Consider the following 13,651-nt stretch of genomic DNA (forward strand, 5'->3'; position numbering starts at 1 on the left):
TGATACTGTTGAGATGTTAGCTGCATCTTTTATGAGTATCTCTTGGCAAGTATTATTCCTAAATCCTTGTTTTCATCTACAAAATAAGAGAGATGGTAGTTTTTCCCCTGAACACTTAACGAGGACTAGAGGACTACAGATCAGAATGCGCAGTACTGTGCCATCACACTAGAAATACAGGGAGCTGCCACCTGTTGCCATAGCAAGTGTCTTTTGTTTTCTCTGTGAGGCTTTTTAGCAATAAGATGAGTTCCTGTCAAGATCTAGTACAGTCGCAGCTATTCTTATGCCTATTATCATTACTATAGTGAAAGAAGGTCCCTAAAAAAAGGCTCATCTGCGCTGAAGACTCTGCAGAGCCAGCGACTGATTGGAACTCTGTGATTGCTGAGTGATGGCATGAATGCAGACCCTCGGAAAGCTATAAAAGAGATGTCCATGCTTTGCTGTCACCCCCCTAGGCCAATGTCCCCACTGATGGACGTATTCAGTTGATGTTTATGACTCCCTCCATAGTGACGCTCCCATTCTGAGTCACCTGAATCCATGTTCCTGGGCCGTGGTCACTCATGTTTGGTTTAGAATAAACTGAGTCTTACTCCCTTTGAAGAAGCTGCATTTTTCATTGACTATTCTTCGTAAGCAGTCAGTTCCCTTAAACTAGAGTTCTTGGCTCAGTGTTCCTAAAATAACAAAAGACTATTCTGTTTTAGCAAGTCTTTAAATATTTTTGAAAATCAGTAGATTAAAAATAACAAAATGAGGGTTAAGTGAAAATAGCTACAGACCTAACTCCTACAGAATCATCTCATAAGTTCTACTGTGCCTTAAAAGGGGTGGGGAGAGCTTTTTAAATTTATAGCACCCTGTCTTCCCAGCCAGATACTCACCCGAGTTTCTGAGCTCTGCCAACATCCAGAACAATCAAGATGGTATGGTCATTGGGGAAAAGATTTCTTTCCTGTTGACCACCTGTTTTAGTCACCCAAATATTAAATATTTTATAGTTGTTACTGAAAATGTTTTATGTTTATGTGACTTAAATTGTAATGGGGGAAGGGGCTTAAAAAGCCAAAAAGGGCTGAGGTAGGAACGAGACTCTGGGATTTTCTACAGTAATCATTTACAGCTCTTTAGGAATGTGCTTTTATCTGTGTCTGCAGAGATGCTGAGAGGTGCTTGGGGTAGGGAGAGTTCTGAGTGTTCTGTTGGTTTGAGTTCCCAAAGGCAGCAGTTTCTCCACCGTGGTTGGAGGTACTGACTAGGTCTCAGGAACGGAGAAGTCCCCAGTCCAAGAAATAAGAACTCTGACTGCTTCTAACTGTCTTTGATGCTCCGGTACCTCTCACGTCACCTGTTTTGCTGAAAGCAGACTCCTCTGTGTTTGATGCTCTGCTAGTTAAACAGTAACCAAATGTGACTGTCAAAGTCGTGTGTGTGTGTGTGTGTGTGTGTGTGTGTGTGTGTGTGTGTGTGTGTGTGTGTGTGGTGGGGTTAGGCATAACAATGGACCATTTGATTTCTGTCTGGAAAGGTCTGGAAATACCCGAACTGGCTGATCTCTTCCTGAAAATTCTTAAGGTCAAAAGTGTTTGACATGGGAGATTACAACACACATGGGCATATGTGCTGAGTAAAACCTCTCTTCTGAGGAAAAGATGTTCTTCATTATTTTACCAAAAACCAAAATTACCCCCCCCCCCCAAAAAAAAACCCCAAGTCTCTCAAGGAGATATGGCTCAGCTGGTAAGGGAGCATACTGCTCTTGTAGAGGGCCTGAGTTCAGTTCTCAGCACCCATGCCAGGCAGCTCACAAAGGCCTCTAACCCCAGCTCCAGGAGATCCAAAGCCCTCTTCTGGCTTACACAGGCATTCATATAATTATGAACATGCGTACACTCACACACGTACATACATTAAAAAGACTTTATGGAGAGATCATTTACATGACACTAGTATTTTTTTTCAGCATAAAATTCAGTTGTTTTGTGAGTAAATTTGCCAAGTTACATTACTACCAAAGTAGAGTTTTAGGAAATTTGGAATGTCCATTGCTAGCATATTGAAATGCTGTTGATTTTTAGTATATCAGATGCTGAGATCTTACTGCACTTTTAAAAAGGAATTGTTAAAAGCTTTTCTTCTTGTGTGTTTATACTTTAAGGTTTTCTATAAACAGGGCCCTGTTGTCTGAGGGCAAAGAAAGATTTGCTTCTTGGTAACTTTTCATTCAACAACAGAATCAAATCTGTTTCCTTTATGAGAAGAAAATATTGGGAGGAGACTCTAGTCTTAGCCTGTACCGCCCATGGGGTATCCATGTGGAAGCAATAAGAACCAAGAATTTATTCCTTGGCTTCAGAAACAGGTTGTCTCTTCATAGTTATTTGCAAAGTTATTTCCACAGTTATAATTGCACATTGGATTTGTAGACTTACGCATATCTCTTTACAACTATAGTTACTCATACCAGTCAGTGAGAGCCCCCCACTCTCAGGTTAGACAATAAAGCGGGTATGTGGCTGGCAGTTCCAAAACCTTTTGGTGGCATCCGTGGACACAGCCTGTGCGTCCCATGCGGCAGGGTCTGCTGTGTGTCCATTGCCATCGCTTCTATCGAAGAATTCCTTCCTTCTCCTCCAGAATTTCTCACGAGCATTTCACTTTCTTATGTTCGTGAACTCCCTTCAACATCATTAGTTTATTTCTAAATCCCACTCCTTCTTGTTTATCACATAGCCACAGAAAGCTTATTTCTTTTTAAGCAATGGCATTTGTTTTAGTGTGCGCATGCATGATATATGCATAAGTATGTATTTCTGCATGCACTTTTAACATTTCACTTTAAAACAAGTAAAATTCAATCAAAAGTAAAAAGTGCGGAGAAGGAAGTTTGTTACTTCGAGTTCACTGTTGTACTATATCCAGCACCTTGGGGCTGACCTCGAATTCCTCTCTGAGTTCAGGATGGGAGGGAACCTAGATTCTATAGTGATAATTCTGAGTGGAGTCTCCTGTCTTCAAAGGGTGCTACAGTTCTCTAAGCAGTCACTGGTAGCTGCCGCAACGATGTGGCATAGAAGTGAGGGAGGGGGATTCTGGGAGGAGGCGCTGGCATTTCCTAGGCACGCACCAGGCATCCCACCCAGCAATGTGCAAACCTCCCCACGTGAATGTGTGACTGCCCTGCAGTTCTCATGACTTCATATCCCACTGAACATTCATGTAGATTTAAAAATACATCCCATTTATAGTATCCGAGTCTAGAGCCTGGCTTTAAAAAAAGGATGCACATATTGAATATTCTGAGTTTTTTTTCCCTTCGGTTTTAAGCTCTGTTTAGTTCGGAACTTTAACAGGCACCGTGCACCCTTTCTGAAAAATCACACTGCCGACAGCTCTGCTGTTTGTAGCGCTTGGGTTTTGGGCACAACGGCGGCCATTTGCACTGCTGTTTCCGAACTTCAAAAAGAATGGAAAAACATTAACAACTTGTAGAATATTCTTTTTTCTTAAATCCTAATCTATTCTGTGCACCTACCTGCTCCATCCCGTGTATCCTCTGGAGAAGTCATGCACAAACATGTGTATGTATACAGGTTATGATACATTATTTTCCTCTTAATGTTCATTCACATTTAATACAGGGCACTGAGGTTTTAAAATCATGCACGGAAGTCAGTGCATTCTATGAGTTTTGGACGTGGATGGTAAAGATGAGGTGAACATATATTCACCACATTAGAGGGTAGGCCTGATAGATAGATAGATTCCAAAATATATCCCATTTATAGTATTTGAGTCTAGAGCCTAGCTTTAAAAAAGGATACACATATTGAATATTCTGATTCTTTTTTGTTTGTTTGTTTGTTTGTTTTGGCTTTAAGCTCTGTTTAGTTGGGAACGTTAACATGTACTGTGCACCCTTTCTGAAAAATCACACTGCCAACAGCTGTACCTCTTGTCCGAAGAGCTGGAGATTCCTCAGGTTGCTCTGGAGTTCTCCTGCATTATTGCCATTTGCAATTTGCAATCTTTTTTTTTTTCTCACCTGTCTTTGGGAAAGAGCTACTCAGAACCACCTTCAATCTTTTTTTTCCTTTGGATCTAAAGGTGTTTATGACGTAAAGTCCTTTGCCCACTAGTTTTGGCATCATGAAGTCTTTTCTGGGAATAAATATCATTTCGCCTGTCTCAAAGTTCAAAAACTCTCCATTTCCTGTAGAACTAGGCGAGGACGACAGCAGCTTGTCTGCAGTCTCTTCCTGTGACTGTTCCAGCGGCTGGATGCGTGACCAGTACGGATCCTGCCTGGTGCGTGAGGCCCCCGCCGTGCGCCTGCACCTCTGTGCGATCCGCATTCTGCCTTCAGCGCTGCTAATTCACCAAGCTAATTAGGCTAGTTAAGGGCCAATAAAGGCAGAGATCTGTTGGACTTTTGTCTCTTTCATTTCTCTCAAAGGAACTTGCAAGGAAGCTCCTGTCAGCTTTTGGAATGGGAATGGAATCTCAAAAGCTTGGCATGAGAAACAGCTGAAGGCGCCAACCTTCCAGGCCAAAGATTCTAGTCACAGAGCCCCAATTCAACTTTTTCCCTTGAGGCAAACTTCAAAGTATGCAGAAATAAAAAACTCATAGAACGAAAATAAACGGAAGGATGCCACACTTAGCTAGGACTTGCTGGAAATACATTTGGCCAACTCTTGTCTCCAACCTTGTGGGACTCGCTTGTCGGGGACACAGAATGCCGGGGCCGCCTGACTTTACTCCCTTTCCATGGGTCTTGTACAGTTTATTCAGTTTTACAGATGGAGAAATATGGAAGCATTATTAGCTGTTTTCTTTCCTTGATTGTTTTCATTTGTAGTTTCATTCCCCCCCCCCACCCCCCGGCACAACAGGTTTTTGGAATAATATGTAACTGTGTTTTACAATCAATTGCTTTAATGATTGAAAACACCCAAGTAGGGATCATACCAAAGCACATTTCACAACACAGGGGTTGGAGTTACATCTTTTTTTTTTTTTTTTTATATTGTTGTAGGTGAGATATGAGCTACTTAAAGAATCTCACAGGGCATAGACTAAAAGTATTTAAGGATTTAGTCATTAGGCTCAATTTGGCAGAATAAAGTGGTATCACGGGTTTGGGGGTTTGAATTCCTCTTGTTTTCATGTACTTCTGGCATTGGCAAATTTATTTCCTCTGGTGAATTGCTTACCTTTAGGTTTTTGGTCATGGTAAAAGAAGAGTGGCATCCTTAACCTGGGTAAGGGTCTTGTTAACACACTGGTGCATACGTTCAGAGAGCGATGCCCAGTCCCGGTGGCTGCTGCGCTGGGCCATTCACAGTCCCTGCTTGCACCCGTGCGATACCCTGCGTCTGTATGCTTTTGTGTGGATTTTGTCAAAATGCAATCTCGATTCAGCTAGTCGGTTTAAAAAGATGATCAAACTGCTTGCAAAGCCTTGGAACTCGCTGTCTGTTAAACTGAGGACTCTCTGGCTGAAGCCCTTGGTATTTCACAAAGGGAAAAAAATAGAAACTGTGATAATTGGATGGGTCTTACCTCATATAATTTCTTTCAGGCATGACAATTTTACCACGCCGTTTTGAAATCCTGAAGCCCATGCCATTTGGATTTGGACTATTGTCAACTATCAATTAGTGGAGAGGTGCAAGGCTGCTCTCCCCGTTTAAGCATTTTCCCAGGCCACTGGAATTTTACAGCGAGCTTGCTAGGAACGAGCACGTCCAGACAATGTGGAGGTCTGGCCTGTCGGGAAAGGGAAGAGTTAACGAAGAGGCCCATTCGCTTCCCGCTCTTGGGTTTCTTTGTAAAATTAATCAACCCACTTAATGGGCTTGGAAAACAATGTGTGTACTGCTAAAACCACTGCATCTCTCTTCCAGAGAGCAAGGTATTGCTGTGCTCAGTGTCTCATTCTCTAAGTGCATTATTACACAGAACGCCAGTTACAGGACAGGGCAGAAGGGGCAGGAGCGAACCCCCAGCACTCCCTGGCTCTGCCTACTAAAAAATTCTATTCACTTATCATTTCCAAAATACATTTCCTTTTTTTATCAACTACACAGATTTTGATAAAGACCTCAGCCTGTGGAATTTAAATTCTAGTTTCACCATTTATTCACTGAATAATACTGGGCAACACATTTAGTTCTCTGTTTCCAGGTCTCTTCGGATTTGCAAAGCAGGTAAACTAGGAAGATTTCGCATGACCATTAATGCTCGTGGTGTATATATTTATACAAAGGCATCAAAGAGAATACCTGGAGTTGGTCAGAGTGCAAGGGCTCAAAGGCACAGTCCCCAAGACTGTCCTGGGGGCAGTCTTTGACAGCTTCTGCAAACTAAAGGTTTTCCAAACCACTTCCAATTTTGGTCATTTGCTAGAAGTGACCAGAACGCAGTTAAAGCCATTCATTGTATTTCCTTCAAGGCCACTGTTTATCATGTGAAATGATACCACTACAATAAGAACTCCCGAAAGGTGGAGACACAGGGTAGAACTGAGGAGATTCCAATCTTGACGTTTCTCTTGTCCTCAAGATTTCTACTCTCTGAATATCAATGTGTGGTAATATGTGTGGGTGTGGCAACCTGGGATGCTCACCTGATCTTCAGGGTTCACATTTTTTTATTGAGGCACACTGGCTTGGTTGGCGAACGCCTCCTCATCTCTGAGGCTAAGGAGATAATACATGACCTCAGGGGCTGCCCATGTGTAACTGTGGTAGGACAAACTGTCAGATACAGACAAAAACTAGACAGCTCTTTGAGGCTAAATTTATTTTCCCCACCCTCTCTCTCCCATTCTCCCCCTCCCCCTTTTTTTAAAGATAAGGTCTCACATAGCCCAGGCTTCACATTCTCTGTAGAGCTGAGAATGACTTTAAATGTCTGATCTTCCTGTCTCTACCTTGATTGCTGGCAATATAGGTGTGTAGTGCACTACTGTGCCCTGCAGTGCTGAGGATCAAACTCAGGGCTTCATGCACGCTAGACAAGCACTCTACCAATCCGAGTCAGGCTCAAATCATTAGCACACAGTTGGTACAGAGGAAGCATGCTGTTACTGTTTATGACTGGTGTTATCAATTGTCTCCTTTCTTCTATAAGAAGATCAAAGTATATTTTTCCAGCTTCATTTTTACTATGAAAATGTACATGTAAAAATAGTGCAAGAAATACCTATATACCCACCTCTAGATCCAATAACATTATGCCAAACTTCTTTATCTATATATGTGTCTATACACTTTTGCTAAACTATTTGAAAATAAATAACAGTTATTATGACAATTAATCCTTTGAAAACTCTGGTATGTATTTCATATTAATAACCATGATGCCCTTAATTGGACAGCTAACAATAATCTCCTAATATGCAATAGTCTGAATAGTCTATATGCTAAATAAAAAGGAAATATGAACTAATCGAGGGACCTGGTTAGTTGCTAGACTCCTTTTCACAGAAAATGTGTTCTTCCTATCTCTCTCATGTGGAAGAAACTGGAATTCTTATTTCTTCTTCAACCAAGCCCAAATGGACTGTGTGCGTCTCACACAGTCCCCCATACACTTGTATAACCGTTCCCGAGTTTGGTGTGTGCCTGGATGGTGATGAATACTGTCCGTCTTCACTTCCACTGCCTCTCAACATTGTCATCCCCACCCCCATTTAGTCATGGTATTTAGTCACTGTCTTTCTGATCAAGTTGTACACTCAGATTGTTGGGAGCAGCTTTTCTGTCACCCGAGCCATTGGGGGCCTCCTGGTTCAACGGTCTTCAGTATGTCTGCAGTTTGGATTCAGTCAAAGAGCTCCAGGGACCACCTCAAGGGTGAGGTGATGGCCAAGAGGCTGAGTCATGGAGTCTGCAATCACTTTCTCATGCCATGACAATGTACCCGACTTCAACATCTTACAGGAGGAAAGATTCTCACTCACAGTTTCTGAGATTTCAGCCTGCAGTCCTTGGCTCTGTTCTTCTAACCAGTGAAGCAGAGCATCCTGTCCACAGGAGTGTGAGAAGGAGACTCAGAAGGAAATGTAGCTCATCATGATGGAAATGATCAAGAAGGCTTGCCCTTGTCCAGCACAGGGCTCACATTAGGCACTAGTTGACTGACAGGGAATTTTGTACCATCTCAGTTTTAATCAGTTAATATTAAGCTTTACTATTAAAAAAAAAATTCCAGGAAGGTCTATGACCAAGGACTTGTCTTGAATCCTAAGAACAAAGCCAAATAATTACATCTCTTAGAGTTGTGGTTTCTCTGGAGCATAGGACTCAATAAAGCCGTGGCTTTATTGACTGATGGTCAAACTATTTTGATTCTTTGTTTGCTTGCTTGTTTTTCTGCAATGGGATTGAACCTAGGACTTAAAATGTGATTTTCTTTTGGGACAGAGTCTCTGTAAGTCATCTGGGGTGATATGGTGTTGTGATTTTTCTGCCTCAGTCTTCCAAATAGCTGGGGTTATAGGCATGTGCCAACATGCCAAAAGAGTAAACCAGTGTTTAAGACTATCACTCATTTCCAGTTTCTTACACTAAATTCCAGTAGAGTGAAAGAGTAATTTTTTAAATTATTTATTTATTTATTTTGTGTTTTTTTTTTTTTTTTTGAGACAGTTTCTCTGTGTAGCTTTGTTCCTTTCCTAGAATTCATTCTGTAGCCCAGGCTGGCCTCGAACTCAGAGATCCACCTGCCTCTGCCTCTCGAGTTCTGGGATTAAAGGCGTGTGCCACCACCGCCTGGCGGGTGAAAGAGTAATTTATTTTTTAACGACCACCACCACCACCACCATCATCATCATCATCATCATCGAGGCAGAGTCTCTTGTAGTCTAGGCTGGCTTGGAATTCTCTCTGTCGCTAACTGTGTTCTTGGACTCCTTGTCTTCCTGCCTCTATCTTTCATATGTGGGAATACAGAGTGTGCCACCATGCCCGGCTGAAAGATTGTTTTAAAATCACCTTATTCTGACTTATTTCCTACTCTAGAAGAGCTCACAGATGTCTCAGGAAAAGGAAATGATCCTTTTGGAATCTAAAGGGGCCTCATCTCTAAAAACAAAAATACATTGCATCATCTCCATAGACAATCCAAATTCTGTGACTTCTATACTTTTATAAAGCCACCTTTCTGCTACTCTCCACTTACCAAAAGACTATTTTACCTATTAGGTTCTTCAAATTCTCAGGGTCATCAGCGGACACGCCATGAGAGATATGGCTACTTATTTCCTAGAAGTGCAACTAAACCTTTATCATGCCAAACCCAAATTGTCATTTTTTTGGCAGGTACTTTATGGCAACCAGATGAATAATACTTTAAAAATGTTATCCAGAAAGTTAACTTAGTTTCTGCGGGTTTGTTTATGGCTAACATCTGTTAGGGTCATGAGCTATAGTCTTCAGAATAAAATCCATTAGTGGACTGACAGAGTTTAGTGTAGAAGAGGTTAGCATTCTGTAATGGCTCCTACAATGTGCATCATTTGTGTTACTGTATAATGGATGTTGGCTTCTCCACTAGAATCTAAGCCACATAAGAGCAGAGAGGCTGACCCCACTATTGTATGTATCCCCGTTATCTTGCCTGACACTTAGACACTATATTTTTATTAACAACATGACTCTGATGTAATCCTGGAGTGCTCTGCCCAGTAAAATACATTTCAGCTAGAGTTGGGGATGGACTCACAGAAGATATGATAAAACTGTGAAGTAGGGAGGAAACCGGAGGGTAAGGGTGAGTATTGGCACTTAAAGCCAGTTTTGCAGGCTCAAAATAAGAAAATAAGCATTTCCTGTGTTTACCCTGAATGTGGTTGTTTTTGAAAACCTTTTCTCATTTCTCAAATATCTGGATTTGAAAGGCTTGTTTAAATACAGCACATTTCAAAAGAGACCTGTGTGCTACTACTGTAATCCCTGAGGGTGGGTGGGTGAGTGGCAGTGTTTTGGATATGATGGCAGCATCGTCAGATATTCAAAAAGGCAGAATTGACTTAGTTCATATGCCCGAATCCTAACAGAACTGGGATTAATAACTGAAAGTGACTCAGCAGTTCAAAAGCACTTTGTGGAGCTGGAGAGATGGCCCAGTGATTAAGTGTGCACGCTGCTCTTACAGAGGACCAGGCTTCAGTTCCCAGTACCCACACTGTGTGTAACTCCAGTTCTAGAGGATCTGATGCCTTTTTCTGACCTTCGTGGGCATATATACTCATATATATATACTCAAGTGCACATACAAAGAGACACACATACATACACATAAATAAAGCAAATCTTTTAAAATGTTAAGATTGAAATTTATCTTTTAAAAGTACTTTTTTATTTAAAAGATAAAAGTAGTTTGTAACTGTCATAATTGTTCTGGTTATAACTGTGTATGTGTATGCATGCATGAAACAGGATCTCATGCCACCCAGGCTGGCCTTGAACTCCTAACCCTCTTCCTCTACCTTCCAAGTGGGATTCTAGTCATAGACCACCACAGCTGACTCTTGGTTAACAAATCCTTTTGTCAATCTGAGAAGCTCTTGCTTAGCCTTATTTTAAGGGAGGGGGTGTTAAGGCACATCAGAAAGGGAGCAGATGATCTTAGGGATTCTTCCCAACTTCCAAGTTTATGGCCGGGCTTCAAGGAACTCATGAGAGTCATTAATCTAGGTCCAGGTATAGTATCTCTAAGGGAACATTCTCTGTTTACTAGTAAAGTACTTTATGACCTAAAATGAAAGGTATCACAAATCACAGTATAGATTTATAGAAAAAAGTTGAGGCTAGATCTAAAGCGATTCTGCAAGTACGCAGGCTAAATAAATATTGTCACAAGAATTGGACCACAACCAACAGAAAGACGTTAAGGTTACGGCATCAACATTTTAAAAGCCGATATAAACAGTAACCAAATGTGATGGATATAGCAGTGGTTACAAGAGTGTCTCTTCCCTGTCCATTGAAGGAGACATCCAGTTCAGCACGCATTTGCTCTACAACATTTTAAGCTCAAGAGAAACAAAGAGAATGGGGGCAACTCTGCCTTCCTACCATAAAGGAACTAATGGTTCACCTACTTCTCATTTCAATTAACAGGATCAATATGGCCTAGTCACTGATTTATAGCACCCTATAGAGAAAAAAAAAACTTTTATTCCCATTTACCGATGGAAACACTAAGGTAGAGAAGGACTGATTGAAGTGTACATTGACACACAGGCAGTGAGTAATAAAAACAGACTGAACTGGTAGCAGCCACGACTTCAGAGTTCATGGCCTGCCACTGTAGCATACTGCCTTTCAGGTGAAGCCTGAGGCTTCTTTTTACCTGAGCCTGCCTACAAAGGCTGTGTGTATTTGTCCAATTCTAGTTCAACTAATGTTTATGATCGATTGTATTGTAGGCACTTTTGCTAGCTGATTTCACAGTGACTTTCATTCAATCTCAACAGCTTTGTCAAGCAGATATTCAATCTCTGTTGTCGAGATGAGTAAATTGATAGGTAGATGTTAAATCACCTGTCTGGGCTCAAACAATTACTGAGGAGTAGCTTTGGGATTGAAAACCCAGATCTTAGAGGCTGGAGAAATGGCTCAGAGGCTAAGAGCACTTGCTCTTGCAAGAGACCCAGGTTCAGTTCCCAGCAACCATATGGCAGCTCACAACCATCTATAACTCCGGTTCCAGGGGATCTGACATCCTCTTCTGATGTCAATAGACAGAAGGCACAGATGTGGTACACATGCCTTCATGTAGGCAAAACACTCATACACATAAAAATTAAATAAATACATCTAAAAAGGGTTTAAACTCCTATCTTCTGATTCTAAATCATGTGGTTCAATAGCCTTGTAAATTATATTTCTCTGTAAACTGTAAGCCAGTGGCTACTGGTAGATTGAGAGACTGTGTTAACATGAGTTTCAAATGTCATCGTTTCCCATAGATCCCTGTATTCATTAGTAGTCACTGCCCACCCTGTTCTTCCCCAGCTTCTGGCAGCCGGTCTAACCTGTTCCTAGGGATTCCTCTATCCTCGGTATTTCACATAAATGTGAACAATATGTAGTCTTTCATGTGTGTCTTCAACATGGCATGTTTCCAGGGTTCGTTGTGTGGCAGTATATTCCTCTCTACAGCTGGATACTATTATATTTCATAGTCTTTATTTTTTATCTCTTCACAAATAGACAGACACGTGGATTGTTCCACTGGGAGCTATTAGAAAATATTCTTCTATGAAAACTCAGACACAAGTTTTTATCCGAACATGTTTTCAGTCTTCTATTTAGACCTAGGAGTGGAACTGATGGGTGAAAACTCCATGTTGAACTTTCTGAGGAGTGACCAAACCTTTCGCCCTACACCATTTTTACATTTCCTGATTGCATTGTGGTTCAGAGTAGTGAGTAGCGAGGCTGACTGTCCTGGGTAGTTTTATGTCAACTTGACACAAGCTGGAGTCATCTGAAAGGAGGAAGCCTCAACTGAGAAAATGCCTCCAGGAGATCAGCCTGTAGGCAAGCCTGTAGGGCATTTCCTTAATTAGTGATTGATGAGGGAGGGCTCATCCCATTGTGGGTGGGGTTAGCCCTGAGCTGGGTGGTCATAGGCTCTAAATGAAAGGATGCTGAACAAGCCGTGAGGAACAAGCCAGTAAGCAGCACTCCTCCATGGCCTGTGCTTCTGCTTCGGACTCTGGGTTCCTGCCATTTGATTCCTGTCCTGACTTCCTTCAGTGATGAACAATGAGTTGGAATCATAACCCAAATAAACCCCTTTCTCCCCAAGTTGCTTTGGGCATGGCCTTTCATCACAGCAACAGAAAACCTAACTAGGCACTGACCATCCTTTCACAGGCCTATGGCCATTAGTATGTGCTAAGAAATGTCTATTCAAATCATCTTCCCACTTTTTAAAGTGGGTTTTTTTTAATGTACCTTGGAATCTAAGATTATTATGTGTCTTGGAACCCAGACCCATATGAGATTGATAATTTGAAATGTTTTTCTCCCATTCTGTGGGTTGTATTCATTGTCCTAAAAGTTTTAAATTTAGATGTCATCCATTTCTTTTATTTGATTTCTTGTGCTTTTGGTTTCATAGCCAAGAAATCTTGCCCATTTAAAGGTCAGAAAATGTGATGTATAAAGATCATTTTTAAACTTCCTCCTCTCCCACGAGATGCATTATACAGCTCAAAGTGAGCCAGGCCCTCCATTTAGTGCTGGAAAACTGGGCTTATTTTTTTACTAGAAGATAGGACATGATATTAAAGAATTCATAAATTATCTCCCAAATTAATAATTTATATGCCGTGTTTATTACAGGACATTAAATAAATTCAGCCTATTATCTTAATCACTATAATTATTATGAGATTTAAAAGTCAGTGTTCTAAATAAACTAACAGAAAATAACACAAGTTTGGAATTCATGCGTAAGAGAAAAACATTCAAAGACATTACCATGTGAGTAGCTTAGCCGAGATGGCTTCCCTATCCCTGTCCAGCTAACAAACTAAAGAAGAGCACTTCCACCGGCAGACAGGAGAGCAAAATCTTGCAAAACTTGGAAAAAATAAATCATGTTACAAATGTATTATTTA

The sequence above is a fragment of the Peromyscus californicus genome, unplaced genomic scaffold (assembly GCF_007827085.1).
Source record: "Peromyscus californicus insignis strain IS unplaced genomic scaffold, ASM782708v3 Scaffold_11__1_contigs__length_118956290, whole genome shotgun sequence".
Taxonomy (NCBI): Eukaryota; Metazoa; Chordata; class Mammalia; order Rodentia; family Cricetidae; genus Peromyscus; species Peromyscus californicus.